The sequence below is a fragment of the Bos grunniens genome, chromosome 12 (genome assembly GCF_055505025.1).
Source record: "Bos grunniens cultivar Pamir isolate PY7600 chromosome 12, Bosgru_T2T1.0, whole genome shotgun sequence".
Taxonomy (NCBI): domain Eukaryota; kingdom Metazoa; phylum Chordata; class Mammalia; order Artiodactyla; family Bovidae; genus Bos; species Bos grunniens.
Window position 1 is genome coordinate 90,427,036 of NC_141176.1, and position 7,414 is coordinate 90,434,449.

The 7,414-nt window shown below is 46.5% G+C and overlaps 1 protein-coding gene across 1 annotated transcript in view; it reads left to right on the forward strand.

Moving 5' to 3' along the window:
• The window catches only part of MYO16 (myosin XVI), a 519,851-nt gene that overhangs the window by 290,673 nt on the left and 221,764 nt on the right, over positions 1 to 7,414 (forward strand). The gene's annotated exons all lie outside the window — the stretch shown is intronic.

Sequence of the window (7,414 nt, forward strand, 5' to 3'; positions counted from 1 at the left end):
GCTGAAAGGACACAGTTTAAAGCCGCCTCTCGAGAAATGATAACCCAGTCCAGTCTTCCTGCCTGGAGAATCCCATGGATGGAGGAGCCTGGTGGGCTACAGTCCATGGGGTCACAAAGAGTCGGACAAGACTGAGCCGCTTCACTCAACTGCTGGGCAGTTGGGGAAAATCGGGCAACCTGTGTGTGCGTGTGGGTGAAGCAGGGCTGACCTGCGGGCACTGCTGTGACTGAGGACGGTGCGGGCTGCCTCGGGAGCCCTCCACAGAAGGTCCCAGAACGCGCTGTAGAAGGACCAGCCAAACTATCACCATGATTATGGGGGCTCTCTCCCACCCAAGTCCCTGAGACCCGCCGAATTGGTAATTGTTCTGAAGCGGATGAGGGGTTTGCATCAGAGCGCTCAGAGGAGCTCTGGGTGTGGGCCGCCCTCCCTCCGAGCTCTGACTCTGCCTCTACGTGGCTGCTCCCCCGCACCTTCCCCGGTGTCTGCTGTGCGACTAGGGCTCTGAGTCTCTGGTCCCCTTGATGAATGACTTGTTTCGGTGATCCACGCGTAATTGGATCTTTTGATGGAAGTCCGTGCAGCCTTCCTGAAGAAGTGAAGGATGGAAAGGGGGACCAGGGGCCCCTCGGCGGCAGCAAGGGCTGGGAAATCGGGGGTCTCCCATGAGCCCACGGAGCCCACCTCCGCGGAGAGCATTGCATTGCTGAGACTGAGACACGGGGGAAAGCGCAGCCCTGGGCAGAACCTGCACACTCATGGAGACCTTCCTGTTCACGTTTTCCCTGCACCAGAAAATCCATCCGTGTGCCCCAGATTCTTTGCCTTTCTGTACCAGCTATAGTAGGGGGGGGAAGAAAAAAAGAACATAGATTTTTAAATCCAAAAACCTACACTTACTTCTCAGAGAGGACAATGATCCCAATGAGATTTTGGAATGCATGCTTCTTTCTTGATCACCTGTCTCCCCAAGTGGGTTCTGTCAGTTCACACCACACGTGCGTTGTGTCCATCACGGGGTGAGTTTGGAGACTGATAACACGATGTGGATATTTGTGTAGAATCCTACAGTGAAACATTTGTGTGCGTGCGCACGCACAGATCTAAAATGACATTCCAGGCGGTGGTAAGAAGGACTGCTTTTCAGCAAAGGCTGTTTGTTCTTGCGAATCCACAGTGGAGTCTAAAAGCACGTGGGAGGCATAATTAAAATCAGAATAACCAACATTTGCTCATGCTAAGAACTTGATGCGTATCATCTCACTTTATCCATAGCCCGGCCTGACAGGAGGTTGAGTGAATAACACCCAAAGTCACATCCCAGGAGTGCGGGAGCCTGTCTTAAACACCTCATGTCTTTGCCTCTCAAACCCTAATCTCTAGAAACACATGAGAGATTCTGTGGAAACACTTGAAGCCACAAAAGACCAGAGCACCCAGAGGAAGGCTGTCCAACACCCGAGGCGGGGAGGCCGGGGTCCCTGCGGGCAGAGATCCCAGCTGCTCCTCCGTCCTGGTGCCCGCCAGCCCCTGGGATGGTGCTAGCTGACCAAAGGGTGCAGTGAAGTGTGGTTCAGACTGATGTGCACGTCCCTGGTGGCCTCGCCGGTAAAGAATCCGCCTGCAGTGCAGGAGACCCCAGTTCAGTTCCTGGGTCAGGAAGATCCCCTGGAGAAGGGAAAGGCTACCCACCCCAGTCGGAGAAGGCAGTGGCACCCTACTCCAGTACTCTTGCCTGGAAAATCCCAGGGACGGGGGATCCTGGTGGGCTGCCGTCTGTGGGATCGCACAGAGTTTGATACAACTGAAGCGACTTAGCAGCAGCAGCAACCCACCCCAGTATTCTGGCCTGGAGAATCCCATGGACTGTATAGTCCATGGGGTCGCAAAGAGTAGGACACGACTGAGTGAGTTTCACTTCACTTCAGACTGGTGTGAATTCGGACACAGTGAAGAGTGAGGAGTTGCAGGAACTGGTGGTCAAGTGCAACTCAACAAACTTTGCTAAGAGTCTCTGACTCTGGTAACACCATTGCACAGGACGGGCTGCTGACTGCTGAGAGCTGGTGGGGGTACTCTGGATTAGGTGACTCAGGGCTGTGGGGTTTCCTTCCCAGTGAGGATGGAAAGGGAAAGAGAAGCTTGGTCTCTGGCCTGCTGGGCCCTGCCTCACCGACCCCTCTCCACCCGTCCACCAGCCTACCACACGCCCTTCCCAAACTCCTTTCAAACTGTTCTTTGCTGAGTCCTTCACACGTCGCACGAGGCTTCCCTGGTGGCTCAGACGATGAAGCGTCTGCCTGCAACGTGGGAGACCTGGGTTCAACCCTTGGGGCGGGAAGATTCCCTGGAGAAGGGAATGGCAACCCACCGCAGTACTCCTGCCTGAAAAATCCCATGGTCGGAGGAGCCTGGTAGGCTACAGTCCATGGGGTGGCAAAGGGTCAGACATGACTGAGCGACTTCTCTCCAAGGCATCCTTATCTTATATGTGTTGGCCAAAATGTTCGTTAATTCAAAACATCTTATGGAAAAACCTGAGTGAACTTTTCGGCCAACCCAGTATGTTAGCATCCAAGAAACATGGATTTCTAGGTGAGTGAGTGCCACGTCACAGCTCAAATATAAAGCAGGAGAAATCAGCTTTATTTGTAATGTACATAATAATATGTGGACTTCCTAGGTGGCTCAGTGGTAAAGAACCCTCCTGCCAATGCAGGAGACGTGGGTTTGACCCCTGGGTAGGTAAAAGGGATGTATGTGGGCAGACTGCGTAGCTTATGTGAAGGACCACATAAATCAGTTCTGTAAAGTGAAAGTTCATAGAAAAGGAATTAGCCTAAAGCTGTATTTACTTTTGAACTGAAATAACCTAAAGTAAAATAACAAGCTGAGATGCATCAGGTGAGCAGATGAAAGCTTATAGCCAAGTCTGCGCTTTTCGTGTAAACGCTGTGTTTCAGGCCTCTGTGGCGTACTTATTAAAAAATTGAGCACATCGTAGGCCACAGAGTAAAGTTTAATAAATCCCCCAATTCAGAAATTGTACAGGGTCTATTCTCTGTCTACAGAGTGATAAAGTTAGAAACCAAACGTGGGAGTAAAAGCAAGCAAACAAAGGCCACTAGAAAACCAAATATTGATCCCTGGTGGCAGAGACAAAGGACATAGGATCATGAGGGTGTGACACTGAAGAAACAAAATCCATTGACATTGACTCAAAAAATGAAAAATCAAATGAGATGAAAACCAGAAGGATCCTGGACAACTTCCATCCCCGAAAGAAGGCACACCCAGGAAGTTCCAAAGCTTGTACTTTCAAAGCTTCAAAGAACAGAAAATTGTTTAAAGCATCACAGAAATCACCGATTGCAAACAATTCTTTGTTCCCTTTTCAGAAGGCAGCTTATGCAGAAAGGAAACCCCAGAATTCCAGTGGTCCCGTGAAAGATGCATAGTCTCGCAAGTAATCAAGGAAATGCAAACTGAAAGGATAATTGGGTGCCATTTCACAGTGAAAATATTTGCACCGGTAAAACGAACCAGATAACAGGACCGGCTCCGCACTGACACACTCCCGACGAGAGTTTAGATCCGGACGGCCGCTCTGGGGAGCGGTGTTTGTTCAGGTTGGCCTCGGGCGTAACGTACCAAGGCAGGTCGGTGTTACCCCACAGGCTGCTCTGGGCAGCAGGTGGGCACGTCTTTGGTTCTGGCCCCTTGGGGAGGGGTGCCTCTGGCAGCTCGTGAGCAGAAGCAGTGGGACGGCAGAACCCCCTGCCCGCCGCGGGGTGGCCCACAGCCACGAGTCATCGGACCCCAGCACTCAGTCATCCTGGTGGAGAAGCACTGCTTAGGGGAGCCCCACATACGTGCGTAAAAATCACGGACGTGGACATGAAACGCACCGTTCAAAGAGGCAGATACACAAGTAGGAAAGAAACGACTTTATTTCAGGAAATAAAATAATCAGGTTGTGGTTGTGGTGGAGGATTTTTAAAACGGTATCAACACATGAACCTAAACTCTATGTAAAATAGATCTTATAAATCTAAAGTTGGGTTAAAGTAATTTGCTGAATGATGCATATAATGTACATAATATTTATGTAATTTTAAATACAGCAAAATTACGTATTTTGTAGGTACATACGTGTATTGATACAATTTAATTTTTAAAAACTAGACTGAGAACATTGACACAGAATCGATCATACTTTTTCTGTCTAATAAGGAAGGAAATGAATAGATGGGAATGTGAACTTTGTGAAATTTATTTATAAAAAACAAAGATCTGAAGTAAATATGTCACACTTGCCATTTTCAGATTGTTAAAGAATGATCTATTGGCTCTCTGTATGTTCCACTTTTACAACTAGTCTCACTGTCAGACTTTTTAAAAAATATTTCAAATCCAGAATGTCTATACTGCAATATATCAAAAGGTATACCAACTAAAGAAATGAATACAAACTATCTGACTTTAGTTACATAAGCATAAATAAAATATTAACAAGTAGAGTCTAAAATCCATTAAAAGATACTCAATGATCAGGATGAGGAAATTTAATTATTAGTACTACCCATCGCACGGATAAGTAAAAACAGAAAAATGAATTGACCATTTCTATAGGTGCCAAAAAGATTGTACATTCAAGTCCGAAATCCTTTTTTTTTTTTTTTAATTATAAGTAAAAGGAGTCTTTCCTAAGAAAAAAGAATATAATCCCAAGGCCTAGGTACGCATCATGTTTATTTGTGAAAATGATTCGGGCTCTTTATCGCATTGATCCAAAAGTTGTCATAATTGTGATAAGGGAAGAAAATAAAAAGGAATAAACATTATCAAGGATAAGACACAATTACTATTGTTTCCAAGTAAAATGAAAGTTTACCTAGAAAATTCAGTTAATTTATGGCACAGTATTTCCACTAACCAGTCCATTCTAAAGATCGGCTCCGGGATTTCTTTGGAAGGAATGATGCTAAAGCTGAAACTCCAGTACTTTGGCCACCTCATGCGAAGAGTTGACTCATTGGAAAAGACTCTGATGCTGGGAGGGATTGGGGGCAGGAGGAGAAGGGGATGACAGAGGATGAGATGGCTGGATGGCATCACTGACTCGATGGACGTGAGTCTGAGTGAACTCCGGGAGTTGGTGATGGACAGGGAGGCCTGGCGTGCTGATTCATGGGGTCGCAAAGAGTTGGACACGACTGAGCGACTGAACTGAACTGAACTGAATTTCCACTAATAATACATTTCAGTAGTGTTTTGAGTTACAAAACAAACATATGCAAAAATGAAAAGGTCGTATATGTACCAGCCGTAACCACTTAGGTAACACAGACGACCAGAGGTAGTTCTTCTAACAGTACTGCTGAAGTATAAAATCTATGTGAATAAGAAAGACCTAGTAAATAAAATGCAGACCTGAGAACAGAGACTTGTGACTCGTAGGGCTCCAACTGTGAACACACCCACACACATACACTCTTAAATGCACTCACACGTGTACACACTCCTCCTCGTCTGAGCAGATCTGAGCATCTCTGTTTTTACCTGTCTTGTGTACTGAAATCCCTTAAGATTCATATTCAAAGTTTTCATGATGGACAAAAATTCTGAAATCATTTCTCTACAGCATTCTGCTCTGCCTAAGAGTCACGTGCACACATCTCCATCTAGTCCTGACCAAGCTGTTCTCCCAGTTCCCACCAATTCTTCTGTCCTCCGGTGGCAAGATTCTGGTTGAGTGGGTTCCGTGGATGAACAAGTGAAGGAGTGCATTAACCAGCGTCTGAATGAATGAAAGGGTGGGTGAATGAATGAAGGAGTGAGTGAGTGAGTGAATGAGTGGATGAATCAAAGCCTTCATGCTCTTCCTTCTTCACAGAAAACACCCTCATTCTAAAAGTTCGTCTCAAGTACTTCCATCCTTTGACGCTTTGCCTGACTCCTTCCAAGGTCCTTCATGATGACAAGGACCACGTGTATTCTCTTGTTCCTAAACTCCAGTATGTCCTGGTTCATCTCTGCCGTGGAGCTCGTCACGGGGTTGTATATATTATGTGACTGCATCGCTGTCTTTGCCGAAGAAGCAAGCATTCTAAGACTTGGGAGCCTGACTTAAGCAGCTTAATGCCTCCGGGTCCTGGCACCATCGTGAGTGCAAAATAGGTGTGCAATCAAACGGATAAAAAAACAAACATTGTTATGTGTGTGTGTGCTGGTGTGTACGGAGATTTCTGATTTTATACCACTGATTCTAGATATAAGTTTCGTTTTGTTTATTCTGCTCGAGACTTTGATTTGCAAATCATCAGAGGCGTATATTTTCCCAAGTTTGAAACATTCTTGGCCAGCATCTCTGTGAATGACCCCCCCCACACCGCTCTCTGGAACTCCTGTTAGATCCATGCTGCTCTTTCTCATTTCCTCTCTCTTTCCCTGACTTCTTTTATGTTTTCCATCTCTGTATCTCTCTGTGCTTCATTCTAGTAACTTTGCAGTGCTTTCTCATGGTTTACATGTTCCTTTGGAGCCGTTATTAATTGGATGTTTAAGGCACACCGTGTGTTTTAACTTCAATGTCTTTTCCCTGTTTCTAGGAGCCGTTATTAATTGGATGTTTAAGGCACACCGTGTGTTTTAACTTCAGTGTCTTTTCCCTGTTTCTAAGAGTTGTACTTTGCTCTCTCAAATCTGCGTTGTCTTGAATGCTGCTGCTTGTTCTTTTCTCATATTTCCAGTTCTTTTATTTGTTTCCGACATGCTTGTTTCACTGTCTGTAACCAATCACTGTGTTATCTGAAGCTCTCAAGCTTCTAGTATTGCTGTTTACTGCATCTGCTGACAGCCGCTCAGGGAAGCTTATGTCTCCTGATGTTTGTCCTTTGGGGTGTGACTCGGTGTGACTTGGTGTCCCTTGGTGGCCAGGCTGGGAGAGTCCCGGGTCAAGGGTTGGCTCCCTAGAACAGCGGTCCCCAGCCTCCAGGATCTAATGCCAGCTGCTCTGAGGTGGAGCCAATGTAATAATGACAGAAATAAAGCTCACAGTAAATGTGAAGAATCGGACACGACTGAGCTACTGAACTGAATGAACTGAATAAATGTGATGAGCTTGAGTCATCCCCAGTCCCCACCGCCCCCCGCCCCTGGCCAATCTGTGGGAGAAATAGTGTTGCAGGAAAGCAGGTCTTTCCCAGATGACAAAACCTTGTGGGCCACTGCAGGCTAGAGAGTGTCTCTGGCTTTGGTCAACGCTCAGGGTCTTTTAAGACCCAGGACCATTCTAATGCTAATTCCTTAGTTAAAATGTCCTAAGGGCACCTGTAGCCTGCATGTAAACCCCTGAAACCAGGAAGGATCTGGCTGTGGTTGTGACTTCTGTAGAGTGCCCTTTGCCCTC